The following is a 26753-nucleotide window of genomic DNA, read 5'->3' as shown; positions in this document are numbered from 1 at the left end:
GTTTTTTCATTCATACAAATTTCTCTTAGGTAATTCTTCTTCAGTGTAACTGAAAGTACTGTGCAGTCAAACTGAGTGTCCTTCATTAGGTAGGACAAGGAACAGAAAATCAAGCAAGCTATATTTTCTTTCGGACCATGTTAACACTGGAGCTAACATGGGCAACCTTAGTAGTTTACTAGTTATAGATTATACAACATTTTAATGCTCTTTGGTTCTGTGGAAAAATCACAGGTTTTTCTGATGATTATGCATTCACCTTTCACATTTACCTAATGTCTGAGTTCCCTGACTCCTCAGAAGCAGTCAGTGTTCTACATAGCCTAAGCTTTATGATGTCCATGAAAGATATTTAACAAAAACAAAGTTTATGGATGTTAGATGTGATAGTATAAGTCTAGTAATCACATGCCATCTCTTTACTTGGACACTACTGGCTTGCATAGATGCTTTTGCAGGAAGACAAAGCAGATCTGATTCTCTGTGCATAGCCATGATACGCCAGTAGGAAAAAAAGGTTGATCTAATCCAACATTCAAGTCAATAACAATTTGTAAAAATGTAAGTAATGTGGTAGCTCTTTCAAGTAGTTCCTTTGTAATTGTCATTAAAATTTACCTCCTGCACTCAGTTCAGTAAACCAAGATGGAAAAAGACTGTTGTGTAAGAAACTTAACATTAATCCCAACAACGCTTAAACATAAGCATTGGCAGAAGGCCAAGAGATATCCATAACAAGGAGGTTTTACTGTCAAATCTCTCTTAGCTTAGCTCAGAGGCAGGAAAAGTTCAGTTCGCATATTCATTTACTCTTATCACTGGTGCAATAGCACTACAAGGTGGCCCCTGATTCTCCTTCTTGGAATTTGAAAAGCACGAAAGCAGACATTATACATTAATTCTCCATACATTTTTGAGCAGGCAAAAGACATCTGGCCCAACACGGCCAACTTTGCCTTTCTGATTTTTCTTCACCCTTCCATCACTTGTTTCCCCAATACTTCAGCACCTGAACGCCTACGTCGTATTTTTTTTTTTTTAATTAGCATTGCCCACTAAATTATTCCATTGACTCATTACCAATTGTTTTACATTGTCCAATTTCTCTGACAAACTCACCTTTGACAAAATATTATGCAGAATCTATTTTTATTGTTTGATTATATTTGCGCTTTGAAGTTCAGTTCTACTCTTAAAAAGTGACTGGAAAAATGGCATTTGAGTTCCATGTTTACAGCATCAGTGATTGAAAGATCAAAACATATTTATTTTAAAATAAATTATTTTTTTCTCACTCCAAGTTGCGGCTGGTTGAATTCTACAAGACAAATAATGAAAAAAAAAAACACCAAAACCAATCTCTGTGAATATTTTTGTGTTCTGAACAGCATTTTGGTTTCATCTTGTTCATATCTTTTTATTCACTATTTGCAAACATTTAAACAGGATTTTGTTTGCCCAAATGTCTGGCAAAAATTGATTTTCACAGGAATATCCATATTTCCCCAAGAACATATGTAAGTACATAAAGAACTGGACAGTCTCTATGGAAAAGGATAAATGGACACCAATCAGGTTTTAGGAATGCCAATATACAAAAACCTGTAGGAGAACACTTCAACCTCCCTGGCCACACCATAGCAGATCTTAAGGTGGCCGTCCTGCAGCAAAAAAACTTCAGGACCAGACTTCAACGAGAAACTGCTGCGCTTCAGTTCATCTGCAAATTTGACACCATCAATTCAGGATTAAACAAAGACTGTGAATGGCTTGCCAACTACAAAATCAGTTTCTACTCCCTTGGTTTTCACACCTCAACTGCTAGAAGAGGGCCTCATCCTCCCTGATTGAACTAACCTCGTTATGTCTAGCCTGCTTCTTGCTTGCATATATATACCTGCCCCTGGAGATTTCCACTACATGCATCCAACGAAGTGGGTATTCACCCATGAAAGCTCATGCTCCAAAACATCTGTTAGTCTATAAGGTGCCACAGGACTCTTTGCTGCTTTCACAGATCCAGACTAACATGGCTATCGCTCTGATACAAGGAAGATGTGTGTTATTCCCCATTTGCTATCCATGATGTTCCTGTTTAAAAAGGTTGACCACCTAATCAGAATGCCAGATACAATATCACATGATTAAACATATACCGCAAGCAACAAATGGTCAAAATGAAGAGTTTGCAAATGCCCCATGGTAAGGGACCAGGGCATACACAGTCTGGCCTAACAGTCGCAGCTGAGCTGAAGTCCAAATGTCAGAGATGGTAGTCAGTAAGTAGGGTTCAGAGGAATCACCGGAGCTGAGATCAATATGCAAGAGTCAGGGTCAAAGTCAGGCTAGGGTCAGACACTGTAAAATCAGGCTGGATGGCCTTTGTCTTCTGGGAGGTCCATCCTGATGCCCTCAGGGGGAAGGATTTAACCGAAGAATTCTGTGGAGAACTGGTCATTTTTCCAATGTTTGCTTCAGCAATTTTTCAAGGATAGAATGAATGTAGTAAAAATGCTGCTCAGAATTGTCTGAAAACACAAGTACGTCATTGAGATAGTTGACTACATACTGGTCCAGGATCTCTCTAAACATGTCGCTCACAAACCGCTGAAAGGTAGTAGGAGCACTGGTCAACCTGAATGACATTACTAAATATTCAAATTGCCCAGAGGGGGTTTGAAAGTCAGTCTTCAATTTGTCAACAGCCCTGATGACCACAAGATTGTAAGCATCCTGGAGGTTCAGTTTGGTGATAATTCTGGCAGATCACACATGATCTAATAACTCCAAGATTAAGGACAGAGGATACCAGTTTCAGACCATCACCTAGTTTAAGGCCCAGTAGTCTACACAAAGGCATAGCATTCCATCCTTTTTCAAAATGAAAAGGACCAGAGCCTCTGCTAGGGAGGTGGAGCACCAGATGCAGCCCATGGCCAGGTTGTCCTGGATGTATGCATAAAGGGCATTGCCATTGCATAAATCCCTCCACATGGACCTTCTCCCCAGATTGTAGGTCTACGTGCCAGTCATAATCCCAGTGCAGAGGTAGTGTGTCTGCATTTTTCTTTTAAAAAACCTCTGCATAATCCCAATATTTTTCAGGAAGATGGGGACTCAGGGTTGGGTGTGATGTCTTCTGGCTAGTTGCCACCATCTAGATTTCTCCCAGAGGCGCTGTCACTTCTGATTGGCTGCAGGAGTCCAGGACCAGAAGGTTGGAGCTGGCTGCATGCTGGCAGACCCCTGGGTAGTATTTAGAGGGAAAGTTGATCCTCTTCTCTCACAAAGAGATACAAGGGACATACTCCTTCAAACAGGCAGTGCCAAGTATTAGAGGGAAGTGTGGAGAATGGATCACATAGAACTGTAGCACTTCCCAAGTGGGCTGGAATTACAGTCTCTGGGGGTACTGTTTCCTGTGTTACTGACCCCAAGGGCAGGAGGGATTCATCTATCATCTTTACAAGGATTGATGTAAGCTTTAAATTGACTGGGAATTGTAGCACTCAAGTGGCTTTACCATCTATGAAGTTACTGGTAGACCTGGAATTAATCAGGGTTCACTGAGGGGGAAATCAATTTGGCCCCATCTGTAGCATGTAACGTTATTTGTACTCATAAGTGTGGGGAGGACCCAGGTATGCTGGATCAGGTTTCTCTTGAGGGTTAGGGATAATATCAGAATGCAGTGCCTTGGTGGTGCCCAGGCCAGGCCCATATGGCCTGGGCTCGCTCATTTCCCAATTCCTTTTGGGTAGACATCCAAAACAGGCAAGAGGCAATGGCATGTGTTTGTGCTTCACAATAAAAGCATGTTATGTCGTCACCATTCCTTTTCTTCCAGGGTCAACCATCAGTGGCTCAGATCAACCTACAACAGTAAATACTTGGACCCCGGGGGTTTTGGTGTGGATTAAGTGGTGGCAGGGTGCCCCTCTTCTTCTCCTTTCATTCGCAAAGCCAGTTATTGATGCAAAGAAAGAGATCAGTGAAAGCATCCAATAAGGTCAGGGTCTCAGCGTGGGTTGGCTCATTTTTTACTTCCTCACGAAGTCCACACTGAAAGCGATGCAGTTTGGCTGCCTCAAATGCATTCATCAGCTGCGAGCCAATGGAACTGGACATGAGGCAACTGGCCCTTCCCCTTGCTGAAGCCTTCAGAATGCAGCTTCCACTGAGCGAGCACAATGAGGGTTGTAGAAAATTGCAGGAAATGCTTCCAGGAAGGCATTCTAGTACACAATCCAGTGCTTCTCCAGCTAGCCAACTGATCACTAAGTCCCACCTTGGCCTGGTACGTTCAAGGGCAGAGCAGGAAAAGGCAACAACACTGATTCAGGAATCCCCTGAACTTCTGGCAGTTTCCAAACCCACTCCTTCAGATCTGGTATCCTGTGGGGTCCCATGGGTGATAGTAGACTCCACCCATTCCACATCCCTGTTAAGGGGCTCCCATAGAAGGGTCGGAATTGGATCTGGGCAAACTCTAAGGTACCAGGAAATAAATGCTCTGTCCTAGAAGTCACAGCTGGGCTTGAGTCCATATATCAGGGACAGCAGTAAGTGAGCAGGAGTCAGGGGAATTACCATAGCCAGGTTCAATAAACATGAGTTGGGGTAAAATTCAAGGTGGGGTTGGAAATTGGAGAGGAGAGGCAGTAGGAGGCTAGAGTCTGGAAATAAAGAGTCATGGTCAGTCTGGCTTCCAATCATACCCCGAGGTCAGGAGTTGCAGGAGGGCTGAAGTCTAAATTGTTGTCCAGACAACTTCCAGGGAGACCCTCTAGGGTTAAATAGGGCAGTTGGCAAACCAGAGGGCCAAAGGTCCTGTCACTCTAGCTCCCTTGGGTGGTATTTTCCCTGTGGCACCTATTATCCACAGTGCAGTGTGAGAATATCAGTGGTCTCAGGATCTGCAAACCTAGGTTTTACTCCCCATATCCTTACACCCATATGCTGAAAACGGTTTGTCCATTTTATTAGGCAAATACACAAATAATTACAACATGTAGATATCAGGATAGACTGGCAATCAGAGGAAAAGAGGCTATAATCTTTGGATTATTTAGTCACAAGAAATAGTTGATTATCTATTGCCAGACATGAAAAAAACCAACTAGGGATCTGAAAGTCATTCTGGCTGTGATTTTTCTTTTATTTCTTCTAAACTCTATGCCCAAATATTGAATCATCATCTGTTAACCTGTGCTACCCTACTGCATTCAGATACTGCCCTGAAACCTGAGTAAAACTATTCTCTTAATCAGCCATTTGCCTGGCGGAGCTTAAAAGTACCATCAGGTATGTAGACAATTTTAAGATCCTTAAGCTGTCCAAGACAAGGGAAAAAAAACCACACAAAACAAAACAAACTTACCAACTCAAGAGAAACATGACACCTGTCAGAATTATCCATATGTCCTTTAAAAATTATTCCTAAAAACTAGACTATTTAAGAAAGTTTCTCAGAGTTTCTAGACCAACCCATTTTTGAGATAATGCGTTAGACAAAAAGCACTGGAAAGCTCTCCAAAAAAATTGAAAATACCTTTATTTAAGTCCTAAGTTCAGAAATGACCCTTTCTGAATAGCCTCAAACTTTCCCAAAAATTGTCAGACTACAGACAAAACATAAGAAAGGTTAGACTAAAAAGAATGCATTGAAAAAGTTAGACTGGAGGTCAAAGGAGAATTTAAAATGGAAACAGTTACAATCTTAAACATCACAAACCAAGTACTAGGACTCAAGAAGACTGCACACAGTTTGCAAAACCTGTTCTCAAACTCTAGGAAGTTTACCCGTTTTAATTCCAATGCACATTTTCAAGTCACTGCTGAAAAGCTACTACTGCTGAAGACTTGTACATTTTCAAAAGTCACTAGTGATTTGGGGAGCACAACTTGCAACTTGTTACATAGGAAATAATCTTGCAGAGAGCTGTGTTCTATAAACCAGAGCCTTTTAAAGGTGAAAAGTTGAACACTCAAATTGTGGCATTCAAAAATTATGAGTGGCTTTTGGAAACATAGCCCGCAAAACAGATTTGTGCTAGTTCTAGAGCCTTGATCTGCCACTGAGATGTACTAGTGAGTGGAAACTCATCATGCTAATTTCATCATTCATTTTAATATACGATGTAATATTGTGCCTCTTGAATCCTCAGTTATTTGGATAACATGGTTCATCAGAAGGAATCTGGGATTCAGATACAGAACTTAAAAAAAGAACAGATGAAAATCCCAAATAATAAATGATTCCCTCCTTCTGCATTCCCAGCTGATCTTTGTAATTTATGTGAGATTTATTAAGGAAATACTAACACTGCTAAGATTTTAGAGGGATCTCAGAGTTTTGATTTTCTGTAGCAAATCACCTCAAGTTAACCCATGTATTTGTTCTTATTGAGGACTACAGAATGTAACAAAACTGGGAGCTTCTAAGTCAGTCTATTTTGGGTGTATCCAATGTCAAAAAAAAGTCAGGCTTTTCATAAAGTGATATACCAGCCAATTTTATAAGCCTCATATTTCATAAGTGGCTTGTCATAAGCAGTTTATATTTTGTCAACAAGTTACCCTCTGTCAACAGACAACATATTGCTGGTAGAAAGGAACATTTTGTAGAAATCAATGAAGGTAGGAGGGAAGTGCTCAAAGGTTAAATAACCTTTGGGTTAGAAAATGGTATACAGCAAACTTGTGAATCCCTTATAAATTAAAAACACTTTTTTTATATTTAACACTATTATAACTGTTGGAAGCGAAGCATGGCTTGGGGGTGGAGGCTGACAGCTCACAAGCCCCAGTTTGAGAACCCCTGTTTTAGTTATATCTGTCCCTATCTTCGCCCATCCTCCTTTCTCAAAATTAGATTTTCCTCTCCATCCCCTGAACAAATATATGCCTAGATTCATTATGGGGTTGATTCTATTCACTTTTGGTATCAACCTGGTAGCAAAGTACCTTTCAAGAAGTAGAAAGACTTGATACATCACAGGTAACTCTGTGCTATTGTATGTTAACTACTAAAGCACATTTTGTACTTTTTAATAACATTTTGAGAACCTCATTTTGAAACATTTTGCATTATATAGATGGCTGAAGCAAAACTAAGTTCTGTAAATGTTCAAACCTCTTGATCTCCAACTACAGAAGTCAGATTTCCAGAGAGTCACTAAGAAGGAAATAAAGAAAACTAAAACTGAAAAATTCCTACACAATACATAAAACTCTGGGTTACTATAGCTGCTTTAACACAAAATTGTTCAAAGTAGCATACCATGAATTCTATCTTTCATGTAATTCTTTAGGGCATATTATAGCATATAAATAGACTGTTCCAACTTAAAAATATTAATACATACATAGCACTGAAGTGGAAAAATTAATAGCTCTGGTGATAATTACCAAATGTTTATGACTTCCAGTGAATATCAATGGGATTTAGGAAGCTAAGTGCATAAGTCATGTTTGTAAATGGGATTAGGCACTTTTGAAAACAACGCAGCTGTTTAGAAGGAACGTTCAAAATATGCAATAATTAAATCAATTTACATTACATTGGACATAAAATAGAACTTATTTAAGTATAAGATATATTAATTTCTATAATGTAAACTCTTCCTTGCAGGCACTGTGTCTTCACATATGTTTGTTGGGCACCTGTCCTGATTGCAGAGCCTTAGGTGCTATAATAATATAAATATTTGAAATGATAATAATGCAAAGCAGGACACAATGACATTGGCTGTCATAGCCATTTTTAATTATTAATCTCTAAAGAACCTTTGGAGTCATCTCTCAATGTGAAGGCAGAGGACAAATAAGCAGCTGCTGTGTTCCATTATGGAGGAAGTTATTTGATTCGGAAAGATCTTTCTGAGACAGACAGCACAGCAACTTTAAAAATAAATATATATACACACACATATACATATACACACACACACACTAATTTCTATAGATGAATTTCTGAAACACTGCCGTTTATTATAAATAGTGCAATAATATTTATATATCTGCATTCTTGAATAGCACAGTGAAGATTGCTTTCATGACTCCCCAAATTGTTATTAATTTCAGGGGAAAAAATAGTGTTTCAGAAAGAAAACAGATTGATTTCCCAATCTGTGAAAAATTAGAGTTCATATTTCTGTCTCAAGAGAAAAAACACAGCACATTAATAACAATTGTATAATATTCCTTATTTTCACAGAATTTCATTTTCAGGCTTCTTTTCAATGAAGGTAGAGTAGGAAAAAATCCTTTTTATAAAATACAGGAAAAAATAATGGCATTTACAGGTTATTTTTTCCAATATGCCTTAATCTTGAGATGGAGGAGATAAGTAGTTTTGTTATGAAACTATTTCTTAAAATAACACTCTTATCTTGGTTAATCAGACCGAGTAAAGTCTGATTAGCCAGCTGCCTGGGGAAATCTTGAAACACCTCTGGGAAATGTAAGCATAAAAATTCATTACCTAAACTCCAGGACACTGTTTCCAAGTTTACTGCCAATCACAGGAGAACAACATGAATAGCTGGACAGGATTAAAGATAAATGATTTATAGCAGGCAAGGTGTATGAATTCAAGGATTATGGAGATTGGTAAGGCTGTCATGAAGCTCGAGTGATGCTTCACCTTTACCCAAAAATATCATCTCCTCAGAAACAGATCAAGATTAATTTACAGATCTTCCATGAATTTCAGTTATTGGAGCAAGAGACTCCTGCCCCTGCGAACAATGAATTCAGACTGGGATTTTCTAAAGAGACATCAAATGCCTCACACCCAGGGCAGATCTGCCTGATGATTTATTTATGTGATTCCCCATTTAGGAGAATCTGACTGAGACCACCAACAGATTTCAGATATGCTACCAAAACCCATTAGGTAACAGTTTTGATCACTACTAAGTTGGACCAGATATGAGCCGGAATCCTCAAATGAAATAAATAGTTATGTGGCAATAGAAGGTCAAAGTTAGCAAAAATCCTTACTCCAGTATATCAAAATGGATTGTATACCAACCAGAATGACAAGTAAGAATTTATTCCAACATGTGTATGTAAGAGATGGCTTAAAATCAAAACACCATATCCAATACCCTCAAATCTGTGAAAATTCAGATCCAAGCTTTGTAGCTCATACTCACTCCTTGTATATTTATGATTCTGTTTAGTAGATCCCTCTGCATTCAATATAATTGTGCCTGTAGGACACAAACATGATTCAGCCTACAATTCCTACCATAGCTAGGAACTCTTCAGACACAGATTTAATAGGAGCCAAATTGATTAATGCAAGTTTTTGTCATTTAATTATTTGAGTAGAACTGGACAAGTAACAGTAGTAGATAGGGAGCTGGTGTTTTGTTTAATACTAATACTAGTCCAGTTAGCAATGAGTTCTGACACTATATTGTTGTGTTTTGATGGATAGTGGATTATAAATGCTAGACACAGGAACAGCAGCAGCTACAGCAAAGGTGACTGTGGTGGATTGGTCTATTGACGTTTGGTTGGTGAACCATAAGAATCAATAAAGCCTTTGGGAGAAAGGTTCACAAATGCAATGCTAACCTGTTCTTTAATGATAACCTTTTAAATGTACGTTTGGATTTTTTTTCTCCTCTCTTTATTCTGAATTCATAAAAGACCAGGGCAGATTATTTTTCCCCCCTAGATTTTGTCCAATATGTAGCTTGTACAGTTAGCATTTATCTGCTTTTGAATTTTAAATAAAACTTCTAGTAATAGTGGCCAATTGTCAATATTTATTGGCAAGTGATATTTTAAAAAAACCCTCAGTAATTAGGAAATACATCTTTACCCTGATATAGCGTGACCTGATATAACATGAATTTGCATATAACGCGGTAAAGCAGTGGCAGGAAGGAGGAGAGGCGCTGCACGCTCCGGTGGATCAAAGCAAGTTCGATATAATGCAATTTCACCTATAACGCAGTAAGGTTTTTTGGCTCCCGAGGACAGCGTTATATTGGGGTAGAGGTGTACTGTTTTTCTAAACAAACATTGGAAATATCTACAATAATTAATGATTATTAAAATTCAAGGATGTATATTATATATTTGGAACACTATTTGATCTAAGTCATGCCCCCCTCCCGTATATTAGTTGCACTATTTATAAAATTTGTTCCTAAGCATGGTTACAGACTATGGCAGTGGACTGAGGAGAGGAGAAACTTCCTTCTTTCTGTGTTCAAAGATGAAGAGTGGGGCAGGGAAGCTCCAGGGCATTGGTAAGGAGCTAAAGAGGCTCCCAGTTAAAATCAAGTCCAGAAAAGGAGTGATCATGATTATCTAAGAGTTGCTCAGTGGCATATATGAATGAGCACACTGATTACAGTCCAGTACCCAATATATAGTTTTCTGCATAATACCCATTACTGTAGTTGACATCCTTAACAACAAGTACAAGGAAGCAAGCTAAAGAATGAGTGAGCATGGACCAAACTACAATACATTCTAATCTCTGGAGAGTGGGCAGGCAGGGTGGTGAACCAGGAAACTGGGCTAGGCAAAAGTTTGAAGGAGGAGGACTGCAGAACAGAAGGACAGAATACAGAAGTCACAAAGGATTCAGGAAGTGCGTACCAGTTTTATTTTAATAACGTAAACCTTCATGTGCAGTGGAGCTGAGGCAGAAGTACCAAGAGGAATGTTAGAAGCACTAATATCTCAGAGTTTAACAGAATGCCTAAAGTTAGGCTTAAATGGATGGTTAGGCAGCAATACAAGGATTTAGGAGCCTAAGTATAGGCAGTCGTTAAAATCCTGGCCAAAGTAAGCAAAAGCTGTGGAAGCTCAGCTCCACTGAAAACTGGGACACTTATTTAAGTACACAGTTATGGATATAGGGAGAGGTTTTTCAAAGGCACAAATGTTAGGCACACATCTCCTATTGACTTACAGTGAAAGGTAGGCACCTAGCCCCCTTGGATGCCTTCGAAAATCTCAGGTATCAGTACCTAGCTTTAGGCACCAAGTTTGAAAAGACTGGCATAAGCAATGCTTTGTAATCACTGCTATGCTGTAGGAGCTACACTATTACTTTAGTCCCCCCTAGGAAAGCCCACAAACACCAGAGACAAATAGTTTTTTTTATATTCTTCTCTTCCCTCCTTACACAGCTCTTCACATCCTCCAGACTGAAAATATTTTACAGAATTTCTTCAGACTCAACCATCAATTCAGCACATACATTCACAATAATTAAAACTCTTGGTGTTGGTAAGAAAAGCATATTTTTAACTTTTTATCATTTGGAGGTATATTTAGATTAATTCATTATTTTCATATCTGATGCCAGATCCAGAATAGTGTGCATGTCTGTCAGTCACAAAGTGAAGTTGTTCTCTGCAACGTCATAACTTTAAAAAGGCTGATAACTAGCTTCAGTGACAATAGGAACTCTTTAAAAATGTTTCTTTTGTTTTATTTGTATATTCATTTTAATTCAGCCAGTCAGGGAACAGTATAATGGTGTGCTGGTAAAATATTCATCCTAACTGGGCATTAGTTGGTTAGTTCTGTGTCAGGTGGCACCTGAAGTCTGAATCACTTCAGCATAAGCAGAGAAGACAAGAGGAAAATTGTCATCTTTAACTTTGAATTGTATGTCATTGTTTTTTGTATTCAATATATCTGCTAAAAGATATGAATAAGATCCTTGGGACTGCCTGTTTGGGGTGGTGAGAGGTGAGAACAGGAAGCAAAAGTGGCTATAAGTTTTGGTGCCGCTGTACATGGCACAAGCGCATTTACAACAGTCAGGGATCACTACAGCACAAGTAAGTTCCAGCCTTTTCCAGCCACGCACCCCTTACACTTGGACTATCTCAAGCTCTATGCCACCTGGGGATTCAGAGCAGTACAATGTAGCCTTAGGCCATGGCTACACTTACAGCTGTACAGCGCTGGGAGTTACAGCTGTCTTCGTACAGCTGTGGAGGGAAAGCGCTGCAGTGTGGCCACACTGACAGCTACCAGCACTGCAGTGTGGCCACATTTGCAGCATTTGCAGCGCTGTTGGGAGTGGTGCATTGTGGGCAGCTATCCCACACAGAGACCTCGTCCCATTTTGGCGCCGTGGGTTGTGGAAGGGGACGGAAGGGTGCGGATCATTCCGCTTCCTGTCACAAGCCCGTGGTGCAATCGCTTCACATCCCAGCAGTCACTGTTTTTCCGTCCACATTGGCGCCATTGTGAGTCTCCCAACGGTTTTCTGTGCAGCGCGATTTCTGTTGGAAATGGAGCCTGAGCTGCTGAGGACTTTGCTGATGACTGTTGCCAGCACATCACGTTTGGCAGTTGAGCTATTCCTTCAGCTCCAACGTGACAGTGAGGAGTCCGACGATGATACGAGCGCCTGACGTGTGTGACACTAAATTGCTTGTGGCATCACGGAAATGCTCAGCACCGTGGAACGCCGCTTTTGGGCTCGGGAAACAAACACTGAGTAGTGGGATCACATCGTCATGGAAGTCTGGGATGATGAGCAGTTGCTGCAGAACTTTCGGATGAGAAAAGCCACTTCATGGGACTGTGTGAGGAGCTCGCCCCCACCCTGCGGCGCAAGGACACGAAATTGAGAGCCCTGCAGTGGAGAAGCAGTGGCTATTGCAATCTAGAAGCTGTCAACTCAGACAGCTACCGATCGGTTGCGAACCAGTTTGGAGTGGAAAGTCGACCGCTGGAATCGTATTGATGCAAGTTTGCAGGGCCATTAATCGCATCCTGCTAAGAAGAACCGTGACTCTGGAGAACGTGCAGGACAATCTGGATGGCTTTGCACAAATGGGTTTCCCTAACAGTGGAGGGGCGATAGATGGACGGATAGTCCTATTCTGGCACCACTCACCTGGCATCCGAGTACATTAATCGGAAGAGTTCTCCAGGCGTTTTGGATCACCGTGGGCCTTTCATTGACATTTACACAGGCGGCCTGAAAGGTGCATGATGCACACATCTTGGGAACAGTAGCCTGTTCAGAAGATGCAGGCAGGGACTTTTTCCCAGACTGGAAGATCACAGTAGGGGACGTTGAAATGCCCATTGTGATCCTTGGAGACCCTGTTACCCCTTAATGCCTTGGCTCATGAAACCGTATACGGGGAAGCTGACAGGAGCAAGGACCGGTTCATCTACAGGCGGGCGGTGCAGAATGACTATGGAGTGTGCTTTTGGCTATTTAAAAGGGCGCTGGAGATCTCTGTATGGGAAGCTAGACTTGGGGAGAAGCAGCATCCCTGCGGTTATATCCACGTGCTGCACCCTCCATAATATTTGTGAAGGGAAGGTGAAACATTCAGTCAGGAATGGACCTCCAAGGTTGAACGCCTGGAGGCTGAATTTGCACAGCCAGAGAGCAGGGCACTAGAGAGGCCAGCACAGGGCTACAAGGATAGGGATGCCTTGAGGGAGGATTTGAGGCTGAAAACCAACAGTAATGTTTGGTGCCTTGTACGAGAGCGAAGTGCAGTGGTTACAGTAGTAGGAATCTGTTTTTCCTAAAATGATTTGCAGTGCGTGTTTCTTTCCTGGGCTATGGTATCTTTCACTTTCTGCAATAATAAAGACTGTGTCAAAGACAATAATTCATTTATTGAAAAGAAATAACTTTCTTGACACACAACATTTTGGGACACTAAAAGGGCAGAGGGTGGGGTGGTGAACTGTACAGTCACAGGTTTGAATACGTCCTGTCTGGAGTGCTGTGCAATTACTGCTGCACTTCAGGATGAAAAACTGCATGGTGATGGGGTTGAGTGCAGAGGGTAAGGGTCGTAGTTCTCAGGCGCTGGTTGGTGAACGTACAGGTGTTGGAGGCAGCTGGTGGTGGTAAGAACCTGGATGCTGGGGAAGGGGTTGGAGCGGACATTGGGGCACAAGGAAAGAGCTTTGGGACAGGTGGGCCAGCACTGTAGTGCTCTGCCTGCATGGCTATGAGTGACTGGATACAGTCCGTTTGGTGCAGTCCGTTTGGTGCACCAGGATGCTTATCAGCTGCTTTGTGCTTTTCTTCTTAGCCGCTGCGTTTCTCTGGCGGAGCCTGCTTTCCCTTTGTCTCCAGTCTCTGCAGATTTTTACTCTCTCTGGCAGAGTGATCCGTAACTGCTTTAAGCATGTCTCTTTTGCTTTTTTGTGGCTTCTTCTGAGGTTTTGTACCTCTGCCCAGTGGATGATCGGGCAGTCCAGTAAGTAAGGACACTGTTCGAAAGACAAAATGGTAACAGTTAAACAGGACACAGGCTGCACTGTATAATCTCACCAGACAGTTTTCCCACACAGTGAAGGAGTTTACAGTCTTCACTTTAGCATACTTTTCCCATACCAAACAGAGCGCACCTAACCCACAGGAGGCAGGAAATTGTGAGTAAGGGGAATGATTGCTTCAGGGATGTGCAGGGGTTTCTGTGCGTTGGGGAAAACAAACATGCTGCAGGGGCACCTACACTGAACACTCTCCCAACATTTTCCACAGGAGTTAATCCTGGAAGATATCTCGCTGCTGTGGGTCACCTGGAGAGGGAGGGTCTTCTACAGCAATGGGGATTCCGTCTGGCCCCTATGCAGCTTGCCTGCGTGTGCAATGGTCCTCCCACCCTCGCGGCACAGTGGCGCGGATGCATTAGCCTGACTGGGACAAGAACACAGTGGCTTCTCATAAACTTGCGCAAGCGCATTGCCACGCTCTGGCTGAAACTTTTGAAGAGATTACCGAGGCCAATTACCGCGACTGATAGACCACATCAAGGGCTATTCCACATCTAGGTATGCATGCATGCAGCCCTAACATCCCTCTCCCCCAAAACATTTGCATCCTGATACTAAAAGCTGCTTACCGGAACCGCTCTTCTGCTTGTCCTTCACCAACTAGTTCCAGCTGCTGTGACTGGCTACCTTCCTCCTGGCTGAGAAGAGCGCCTGGCTGCATGCCTCCTGGGACTCTGGGTGTCTACCCCTACCCAGAACCCTCACTCTCGGTTTCCTCCCCTCCTCCTCCTCTTTCCCTCCTCTAATTCACCCTCCCCGCCCCGCTCTGAAGTGTCCATCGTGGTGTGTTCGGATTGCAGTGGGGTCACCCCAAGTACTCGCATCCAGCTCCTTGAAAAACAGCAGGTCATGGAGGCAGCACCTGAGTGGTGGTTTCCCTCACGGCTTTGCAATAGGCACTCCGCAGCGCCTTTACTTTAACCTGCACTGCACCGCGTCCAGGTCATGGCCCTTTCCAGCATGGCCCTTGAGATCTGCCCATAGTATCCTAATTCCTATGGCTGGAGCGCAGCTGTGACTGAACAGCTTCCTCACCCCAACACTGATGAGGTCCAGCAACTTGCCATTGCTCCATGCGGGGCTCGTTTGGCGCGTGGAGGCATGGTCACCTGGAAAGATTCACTGATTGATTGCACTCCACACCTGCTGAACAAACAGGAAGGGATTTTTAAAATTTCCAGGTTATTAAAGGGCAGTCACCTGAGGCCAGGGCAGAAGAGTGTGAACTGATGAGCAGAGTGGCTGAAACAGCATTATGGGATACTTCCGAATACCTCGGAGGCCAATTATAGCGCTTTTGGTGGTCACACTTGCGGAGCAGTGCTGCATCACCAGTGCTGCAATCCTTATACCCCAAGCAGAGCAGGAGTACAGCCAGCGCTGCATCAGGGAGATGCAGCGCTATATGTGCCTTGCAAGTGTGGACCGTGAGTAAGTTGCAGCGCTGGTGGTGAGTTTTACAGCGGCTGCAACTCTGCAGTGAGCCAAGGCCTTAGTGAGGCAAGGATCGGGACTGAAATCTGTTTCATGACTTGTAAATGTGAAAGCAAGAGACCAATTAGAAAAAAAATAAGAATGTTGACTGAACAATAGGTCAATATCTTGACTCAAAAATGTTCAAGTGGAAATATTCAGCTTAGTCATCTGTTCCTTTTCACCTCTCCACCCACCACCCATTGACACTGCCATGAAGCCACAAGCTGAAACAAGTCTTTGCAACTTCTAACAAGACTTGGCTTTCGAACCTGCAGCTGGGGCGTGGAAGTTCTGAGAACTCCTGTTGGAGCCAGGGATTCAGTGCTTCCAAGCTCCCTGCCATGAAATTTACTGTTGAAATGGAGCCTCGAGCTGCTAGGACGTTTGTGTGACTGTTGCCACAGCATCACGTTTATGCGTTGAGCTATTCCTTCAGCTTAAAGTGACATGTGAGGAGTCCGAGAGTATCGAGTCGCCCCGACGTGTGTGACACTAATTGCTGTTGTTGGTCATTCATGGACATGCTCGCATCCGTTGGGAACGCCGCTCTTGGGTCGGGAACATAACTGGTAGTGGATCAATCTATGAAGTTGGGACTGATGACAGTTCTGGCAGACTATTCGAGATGAGATAGTCTTTCATGGACTCCATGAGTACCCCCAGCTCGTCCCCACCATGCGCTCAAAGGACACGAAATTGATTCCTCCAGAGCCCAAAGAGCGCCAGGACGGATTCTAGCTCGATGTATATTGCAGCAGCGATCGCAAAGTATCCCTTGAACGCAGAAATCAGTCTCATGTTTTCCTAACGTTGGAGTGCTGATTAATGCGATAGTCATATCTTGCACCACCACCTGCATCTGGTACATTAATCCGAAGAGTTCTCCAGGCGTTGTGGATCACGTGCTTCATTGACATTTAAGGCTGCCTGATGAAGTGATTGAATGCATCCATTTGGAACAGTAGCCTGTTCCAAAGATTGCAGCGGGACTTTTTTCCCAGACTGATGATCACATAAGGTGAGGACGTTAGATATGCCCATTGTGACTCCCTGGAGACCCTGCTTCCCTTGAATGCCGTTGGTCTTTGAACCGTGTACGGAAGGTGACACGGAAGCGGACGTTCATTACTACAGCGCGGCGGTGCAGATAGAATGATATGGAGTGTTTTTGGCTATTTGAAAAGGGGCTGGAGATCTCGCTGTATGGGAGCTATGACTACTGGGGAAAGCAGCATTCCTGACGGTTATACTCCTCGCTCGCTCACCTCCAAAATATATCTGGTGAAGGTCAAGTGGGAAAAACATTCAGTCAGATGGACCTCCAAGGTTGAACTCCTGGAGGGCTGAAGTTGCACAGCCAGAGTAGCAGTTACGGGCGAGCAACGGGCTACGTATTAGAGATGGCCAGAGGCACAGGGCTGACACAAAGATTGTGAGTGCCTTGTACGGAGCGATGAGGCTAGATAACAGTAATGTGTTAGGCCCATGTACGAGTCGGAAGATGGTCGTTAGTTGAATGTTTTCCGTAAACAGATTTTGCAGTGCGTGCTTCTTTCCATGAGGCTAATGGTTATCTTCCACTTTCTGCAATAATACTCAGATGACGAGGTACAAAGACAATTAATGCATGTATTTGAAAAGAAAATAACTTCTGAAGACAACACTACATTGGGAATCCTGAAAAGGGCAGAGGTGGTGAGGGTGGGTGACTGTATCATCACAGTTGCAATACGCTCCTGTCTGGAGTGAGCTGTGCATACTGCTGCCTTTCAGGATGAAAAAACCCGCATGGTGAGGGGGTGAGTGCAGAGGGTAAGGGCGAGTGTCTCAGGCTGTTGTGTGTGAACGGTAAGGTGTTGGAGCAATGATCTTGTGTAATGGCTAGACTCGGGAGATGCGGGAGGGGAAGGGATGCCGAGCTGCGACATTGGGTGCATCAAGGAAAGAGCCTTGGACCAAGGATTGGGGCCAGACACGTGTAGCATCTGCCCTGCATGGCTATGAGGGACTGGATACAGTTCGGTTGGTGCAGTGCCGCTATGATGCCACGCCAGAGAATGCTTATGCAGCTTGCATTGTAGCTTTTCTTCTTAACGCCGCTGCGTTCTCTCCGGGAAGCCTGCTTCCTTTCGTCTCCCAGCCGCAGATTTTTGTCTCACTCTCTGCTGGCAAGCAAGTATCGTAACTGCCAGCAGATCTCTATGCTTTTTTGTGGATCTCCCTGAGGTTTGTGCGCCTCGCCCAGTCGATGCATACGGGCAGTCCAGTAAGTACGAGGACACTTGATTCCGAGAAAACAAAAATGGTATCAACAGTTTAAAACGGCCACAGGCTGCACTGTTTATAATCGTCACCAGACAGTTATTCCCACACAGTGAAGGAGTTCTACCAGTCTACTTAGATCTACTTCACCATACCAACAGAAGCGCACCTAACCCACAGAGGCAGATGCACCATATGTGAGTATAGGGGAATGATCTGCTTCTAGGGATGTCAAGCGGGTTTCGGTTGCGTGGGATAAGACAATCAAATGCTGCAGAGGTGCACGCTACCACTGACACTCTCCCAACATTTCCACAGGAGTAATCCTGGAGATTCTCGCGCTGATGGGGTCAACCTGGAAAGAGCGGGAGGGCTCCTATCTAGCAATGGGGATTCCGCTCAGGCGCCCTATGCAGCTTGCCTGTGTGCAATGCGGTCTGCCCATCCCCTCGCGGCACAGGGGGCCGCGGTAATTGCGCAATTCAGCCTGACTGGTACAAAATCCACACGTCTGGCGCTCTCCCCAATAAACTTGCGCCCAACGCATCGCAAGCGCATTGCCCACGCTCTGGCTGAAACTTTTGAAGAGATTACCGAGGCCAATTACCGCGACGTGATAGACCACATCAATGGGCTATTCCACATCTAGGTATGCATGCATGCAGCCCTAACATCCCTTCCTCCCCCAAAACATTTGCATCCTGATACTAAAAGCTGCTTACCGGGAACCCGCTCTTCTGCTTGTCCTTCACCAACTAGTTCCAGCTGCTGTGACTGGCTACCTTCCTCCTGGCTTGAGAAGAGCGCCTGGCTGCATGCCTCCTGGGACTCTGGGGTGTCTACCCCTACCCCAGAACCCTCACTCTCGGTTTCCTCCCCCTCCTCCTCCTCTTTCCCCTCCTCTAATTCACCCTCCCCGCCCCGCTCTGAAGTGTCCATCGTGGTTGTCGGATTGGCAGTGGGGTCACCCCCAAGTATCGCATCCAGCTCCTTGTAAAAACAGCAGGTCATGGAGGCAGCACCTGAGTGGTGGTTTCCCTCACGGGCTTTGCAATAGGCACTCCGCAGCGCCTTTACTTTAACCCTGCACTGCACCGCGTCCAGGTCATGGCCCCTTTCCAGCATGGCCCTTGAGATCTGCCCATAGGTATCCTAATTCCTATGGCTGGAGCGCAGCTGTGACTGCACAGCTTCCTCACCCCAAACACTGATGAGGTCCAGCAACTTGCCATTGCTCCATGCTGGGGCTCGTTTGGCGCGTGGAGGCATGGTCACCTGGAAAGATTCACTGATTGATTGCACTCCACACCTGGCTGAACAAACAGGAAGGGGATTTTTAAAATTTCCAGGTTATTTAAAGGGCAGGTCACCTGAGGCCAGGGCAGAAGAGTGTGAACTGATGAGCAGAGTGGCTGAACAGGCATTATGGGATACTTCCGAATACCTCGGAGGCCAATTATAGCGCTTTTGGTGGTCACACTTGCGGAGCAGTGCTGCATCACCAGTGCTGCAATCCTTATACCCCAAGCAGAGCAGGAGTACAGCCAGCGCTGCAATCAGGGAGATGCAGCGCTATATGTGCCTTGCAAGTGTGGACGGTGAGTAAGTTGCAGCGCTGGTGGTGAGTTTACAGCGCTGCAACTCTGCAGTGTAGCCAAGGCCTTAGTGAGGCAAGGATCGGGACTGAAATCTTTTCAGACTTGTAAATGTGAAAGCAAGAGACCAATTAGAAAAAAAATAAGAATGTTGACTGAAACAATAGGTCAATATCTTGACTCAGAAAATGTTCAAGTGGAAATATTCAGCTTAGTCATCTGTCCCTTTTCACCTCTCCACCCACCCACCCCATTGACACTGCCATGAAGCCACAAGCCTGAAAAGTCTTTGCAACTTCTAACAAGGACTTGGCTTTCGAACCTGCAGCTGGGAGCGTGGAAGTTCTGAGAACTCCTGTTGGAGCCAGGGATCTCAGTGCTTCCAAGCTCCCTGCCATGAACCCAGGAGCTTGGAAAACCTGAGATCTCTTAGGGCTTGCAGACTCTGACACAAAGCTAGGAGCCTGGAAGTCCAGGGATAGACTTTCAGGGCCAACACCTGCAGCGCAGCACCGTCAAACTGCACTGAGCTAGGGACCCCATGCTTCCATATTCCCAGGACATCTGGCTTTCTGTGCTGCCCTGGGAACCAGCTGGCCTGAGAGTCTTGAAGCCTTCGGGTCCTCAGTCCCAGTGCATTCTGCACAGAGGAATTTCCCCAGATCCAGGGAGCTCCAGCAGCTACTGACTGAACTTGACAATCTTGGTGGCTTCACTGCTGCTTTTGAAGACCAGCAGTGAAAATGACAAGAATGTGAATTTCAATCAGTAGCTGCTAGGGTCTCAGTAACTGTAGTTCATTTCAGAAACACCATGTAGCAGTGTTTTAGAAAAATGATTGCTTTTCCGATTTTTAGTTCATGAGAAATTTTGAAAAATCTGTTATCGTTCTGAATCAGAACAAAACCAAATTTCTAAATATTGCAATTTCCTATGAAGTGGAAATCTCAAGTTCCTGCTAACTCTTATCTCTGGATGAGTAGCCATTTTGAGTTTGAGGTATACCAAATCAGAGCAGTGACTTCTGCTCAGGATGAGCAGCTACAGCCACCCTTTGCTGAAAAGACTAAATTCATTTCCCTCCATTTGTTTACAACAGTGTTTGTTTGTTCAGTGAAATTGTAGGCTTTAATGCTATAAATGATACCCAGATTGTGAAATGTCTGTGGATAAAAAAATGGATGACCATTAAAATGAAAAGAAAGCAAAACTGGCAGTGCAAAGAAATGTCAGGTGTTGAAAAGCAAACAAACAAACCACATCAGAAACAAGACTGGAGAAATGCATGTAAATATATAACAACTGTAATAGAATATGAATGGCATAACAGACACTTTGGCATTTTTATTTCCTAGAAAGCTTCCTGATTTGTCAGTCTAAAGAAAGGTGAGACTTAACAGGGCAGGAAAGGAGTAGAAAATGGATTAGGAAGCACAATACTGCCTGAGATAAGAAATGTCATATGCAGCACAGCATGACAACACAGACATTTTTCATGTAGTTAAAAAAAAAAAAAGGTAGAAAGTGATCATAGGAAATAATCACAGATCTCCAGAGCTTTATAAAGATGCATATCTGGAAATCTTCTATGCAGATAACCAAAGTGTGTACAATGAAGGGAAAAACATACATCATAGATTTCAATTACACAGACAATGACCCACTAGAATAACTAAAGTTGCATATCTCTCATAGCATACTTCAAACAGCCATAAAAATAAGGTAATTTAGTTAATCAAGGATCCAGATAAGATTTCAAATTAAATAGAAGTCATACTCACTTTATGGCAATAAAAATTATAAAATTAGTAAAGTTAACATTTAAGTTCCTTACAGTTCTAGAAATATCACTGGTTCCAGTGCTATTCCTCATGTTACATATAGGAGATACATTTGCAACCAGCAACACCTCTAAAACTGCAAGAATCTCTTAACTGAGCCTACTGTACCTTCATCCTGATGATCACAGTACTGCGGTGCTGGAAGATGTTACCAGCTATCTTCAAGCATGTCTTTGATCTATAAATCAATCACAGTCCTTATTGAAGTTAATGGATGTACTAAACACCCTTAATTCAGGCTAAATGGAAGGAGCAACTAATTTCCCTTTTGTTTAGTGATAGCTGAAGCAGCAGAAGCCTTGTGGAGCATAGCAAGGCCTGAGCAGCCGTTAAACCATATGGGCTGAAGGGCTTCCCTAGAGACTGATTTCAAATGCAGGGTTGGGGGGAGTGACTGGTTGCAGCTGTGTGTGAGAGACAGAAAGAAACCACAATACCAGCAGACAGTATGTTTACACAGCCGATGGGCTTTAATGTGGCTGTGTAGTCGCGGCTCCAGAGCTGGGATAGAGCTCTTCCAGCTCTGTAATAAAACTACCTCTGTGAGGGGAATAGCTCTCAGTGCTGTAGCACTATATACACTGCCACTTTACAGCACTGAAACATGCATCGCTCAGGAGATGTTTTTTCACACCCTTGAGCGAAGAAAGTTTCAGTGCTATAAGTGGCAGTGTAGACAAGGCCAGCAGGCAGTAGTGAGCAGGGCCCTAGCAAGGAGGAGAGACAGGGCTCCTCAGGGCATAGGACTCACCGGAAAGGCAGGCTTGGAAGCTGTGGGCAAGAAAACTGCTTCCCATTTGTTCTTACCGTGTTCATGAAACAGGACTGTGTGTACCTTCTTTGTTAACAAATAGGACTGCACTAAGGAAATACCAGATTCAGATCATTAGTTTCTCCTCCAAATGGAAACAACCTAGCAAGGTCCCAAATATTGGGCTAAGTGTTCAGGGCAAAAATGGGCTACCACATCAAAAGGATGAATGGTTTTAACCCACTTCAGTACCTAACTGTTTAGAATTCAGAATTTTGCCATTGATTTTAAAAGGAACAAGAATAGGTCCCTAAAAGCACATCACACATTTATTTTGAATATGTAGCAACTACCTGCAGTTCCAGGGAAGAAATTCTATCCCTGTTGATGTCCGTGACAAAACTCCTATTGACTAAAATCTGGTCATGATTTCACTCCAGGTATTTTAAAAAATTAAAACATTTTCATAAGAACATTTAGTTATTTAATTACAACGCTGCCGATACATCTCTGAAACAAGCCAAAGGAATAATCATCATAAGGGTAATCACTGCATACCAAACATATCAACTCCAAAAGCTTTCGAACATGCCCAAGCATGTCAAATACAGGTTCTGCAAAGCATAGATTACATAGACAAATTATGTCAAATCAGCTACTAAAAACCAGATTTAAATATATAAAAATGGATGTGGAAGAGTAGAGAATTAAGGAAATGGAAAAAGAAGTCAGTCTACTCTGTTTACTAGAGCTGCAAACCAATGTTCCATCTGCATCCAAGCTGAAGTGAACAAGCCACTCAAACCACTTATTGGTATGTGCTTGGTTGATATGCTCGTCATAGCAGAACATGCTGGCTCATTAGGCTCATCATTTTGAGTTAAGCAACTAGGCACTTCTGTAGTGTTTTCAGTCTGAAGACCTCAAAGTACTTTACAGATGAGGGTTGGTCAAAACTTTTCTAGTGGAAGAGTTCTCTGTAGGAAAACGCTGATTCCACAGACTCAAACCCTTCTGCAGGAATGTATTGATTCTGCCAAAAATGTTTGACAGAAATCAGGCAGTCAGGCCAGCTGGTTTCCCACCAGCCAGACTGGTTGGGATGCCTGGCTCCCCAGCTGTCACAGAAGTGCTTTGCCAGGATTCCCAGGCTTCCTGGTCCTCAGACTATATTTCCCACTGTGTCAAAGTTCATACAAATTGCCAGAAGTTACAGAGTGATCTAAAAAGCATTTCTATAGAAACCCCACAAAATTTTACAAAGATCCTGCAGGTTTTCTCCACAAACTAGACTGCAGGAATTCCAGGTGACATCTATGTTTAACACTCAATATAATATCATAATAGTTATTTTACCTATTGCTTTGGCCCTGCAGAACAACATGGTAACAATGTTCATTGTTGACTTGAGAAGTTTACTTATAGTATGGAACATCACTACCAACCATTCATGTTGATAGGATTGCTTTCTCAACTGCTTCAATCTGCTTAAATGCTTTGCTGAATCGGCTTGAAAGAATTGTGACTTACTATCAGAGACCTTGTATTTATAACCTAGTACAGTTAGCTATAAAATAAAGCATTATCAATTAGCTAAAACATGACAACTCCATTTCAATTGCATATACTTAAAGTGGTTAATCAAGTGGACAATACAAAATTTAAAAAATTGCATTAAGTGGGGTTAATTACATCTACTAAAGCAGGGGTGGCCAACCTGAGCGTGAGAAGGAGCCAGAATTTATCAATGTACATTGCCAAAGAACTGCAGTAATACATCAGCAGCACCTCATCAGCTCCTTCCCCCATCTCCTGCTCCCAGCGCCTCCCAATCAGCTGTTTCACAGTGTGCAGGAGATTCAATTGGGGGAGGAGGTGGGAAGGGGTGTAGTGGGGGCAGGGCCTGTGGCTGAGCCAGGAGTTGAGCAGTGAGCACCCCCCCAGCACATTGGAAAGTTGGCACCTGTAGCTTCAGTCCGGAGTCAGTGCCTATACAAGGAGCCGCATATTAACCTCTGAAGAGTCGAATGTGACTCCTGAGCCACAGGTTGGCCACCCCTGTACTAGAGTCAGGAGGGGTGGATAATAGCATAATGGCTTTCTGAGCCAATCAGTAAAGTGACTATCTGTTGTATAAAATGTTTCCAGACAATAATTCTAGAAGTAACAGTAATAAAAATACAGAAGTATCTCTTGTGAGGGAAATAACTGTGGAAATTCTAAAGGATTGAGTAGTTTCTGTGGAAAAACCTGTGAAGCATTATATTCAGTGTGAAATCTATCATGAACAGGATACAAGGTAGTGGGAGAAATATACAAGTCTAAAACTCTATAAAGCACGTTGGATGGACTTCACTTAAGGGCATTATGCACAACATTAGATAATGATTATCCCACTTTATAAAGTAATATAATAGTTCTTTAAAAGTGCAATCAATAGCAACTAAAAGATATAAAAGTTTCAAAGGCATAAGTTCTATGAAAAGGTGGGAAAAGTTAGAAACAGTCAGTTTTTCTTTTAGAAAATAGTTTTCCCAAAATGAAATAATGCACCAGAGTTGCACTCAAATCAGCAAATTTCGGGTCCAGGTTCAGATTCTGAAGGAGGATTTTAAAATACAGACATACACATACACACACTTGCTTGGATATAAATGAAACAGGACAATAACAAATTCTATTGTATTTGTGAAATGGAGGAACCTACAACCAGCAGCGGCTCCAGGCACCAGTGCTCCAAGCGCGTGCCTGGGGTGGCAAGCCACGGGGAGGGGCCCTGCCGGTTCCTGCGAGTGCGGCAGTTAGGCTGCCTTCAGTAGCGTTTCTACAGGAGGTCTGCCGGTCCCACAGATTCAGAGGCAATTCCACAGTGGGTACGATGAAGCCACGGGACCGGCAGACCTCCCGCAACCAAGCCGCTGAATCCACAGGACCGGGGACCTCCCACAGGCAAGCCACTGAAGGCAGCCTGCCTGCTGTGTTTGGGGCAGCAAAAAAGCTAAAGCCGTCCCTGCCTACAACTAAGAATCTGCGCTGGAGGCTGAAAAAGTTGAGGTATTCTGCCTCTGACATGCACCTCCCTTTCATTAAATCCCACCACTCTGTGGAATTTTGCCTTCACAGGCTGGGATGGTGGAGTAGATTACTAGCCACATGATGACAGATTCTCCACCAAAACTCATGGAGCAAAGTGGCACTTGTTACTGCAGACAGATTACCCAATAATTTGTGCAACTTCTCTGTAGAACCGCCCAACTAGGATTCATGGCCAAGTGGATGCTTTCAGTGGGGGAGGGAGAAAAGAAGAAGAAGGGAGAGAAAGAGAAAGACTCTTGGATTCCATTAGGTCAAAATATAAACTAAGTGTTTTGTGTTTTGGCTTGCTGATGCAAAAAATAAGAAAATTTTTGGGAAAAGACTTCTCGATTTTTGACCAACTCTAGGCATGATACTATTTCAAGCAGCTTCTGAAAGTTGCTCTTCTAAATGAACACTCATTAGTTTCACACACTACTATTTCAAATATTTTTTCTATGTTTTCATTAGTTTGCAACCTATCATGATTCACAAATCATAACACTCTTTCCTTTGCATGTTCAGAACAGTACGTTGATTATCCAACTTTCATGGAGCAAATACATTTGGTTAATTACGGGTTCACATAACCCAGGTAATTTTTCAATGCAATTCATAGTGACTGAGGATCATTGTTCTGTTTTCTGTAACAAGGAATGCTGACTTACTGAGGTTTTATTGTGTATCATAGTTCTGACTTATACAAAACATTCACTGAGACTATCAATTGATCCAGACCAAGTGCCTGTTATGGCAAATTAGGGTCAGCATAAATGTGAGCTATGGAGAAGTGCGTGAAAGGTTATTTCTTTTTTAAAAGTGTATTTTTATGAACATGAATACATTTTACTCTCAAAAACAGAACTTAAGTTAAAATAATTACAGTCACATACAACAGTAATAGGTTTGTATTTAAAATGCCTAAAGGTTACAATTATGTTTGAATACTTGTACCTAAAGATGCAAAGTAATCCTCTCCAGGGCTGGAGGAGACACAATATTTGAGAGAGATTAATACTGGTGGAATGTAGCAAATGAATTAATATACTTATCTCCTTTCTATTAGAGTGATTCATGAGGAAATGTGCAGATCTAATAATAATTTCACAACATGCTTTTCTAAATAAATTATTGACCATGTGCTTTTTGTATAGGCACCTTCCCCCGCCCCAAAAAAAGCTGTTTAAACAAATATTAAATAAAATTATCTTGTCAAATAATAAATCAAACCACCCCAAAAAATATATTATAGTTTACTGTAGCGAGGGGGGTCCCCTCCCCCACGCTCCTGAGACAGGGAATAGGCTAGGAACCCTGCAGTCCCGGGCAGAGGCCCGGCCGCCTATCCCCGCTCCCAGGAAGTCAAGGGGCGGGACCGGAAGTTCAAGGCCCCCTCTGCCTGTTCCCACCCCCAGGAAGTCAGGGGGTGGGACAGGAAGTATAAAA

General features: G+C 43.1%; 1 protein-coding gene across 5 annotated transcripts in view; it reads right to left on the bottom strand.

The window, feature by feature from the left end:
* LOC116822169 (dystrophin-like) overlaps positions 1 to 26753 on the bottom strand; it is an 836401-nt gene that overhangs the window by 98321 nt on the left and 711327 nt on the right. The window lies entirely within an intron of this gene.

This window comes from Chelonoidis abingdonii, chromosome 1 (assembly GCF_003597395.2).
Source record: "Chelonoidis abingdonii isolate Lonesome George chromosome 1, CheloAbing_2.0, whole genome shotgun sequence".
NCBI classification, from domain to species: domain Eukaryota; kingdom Metazoa; phylum Chordata; order Testudines; family Testudinidae; genus Chelonoidis; species Chelonoidis abingdonii.
The sequence above is the reverse complement of the archived record's forward strand: the minus strand, read 5'-3'. Positions and strand labels throughout refer to the sequence as shown.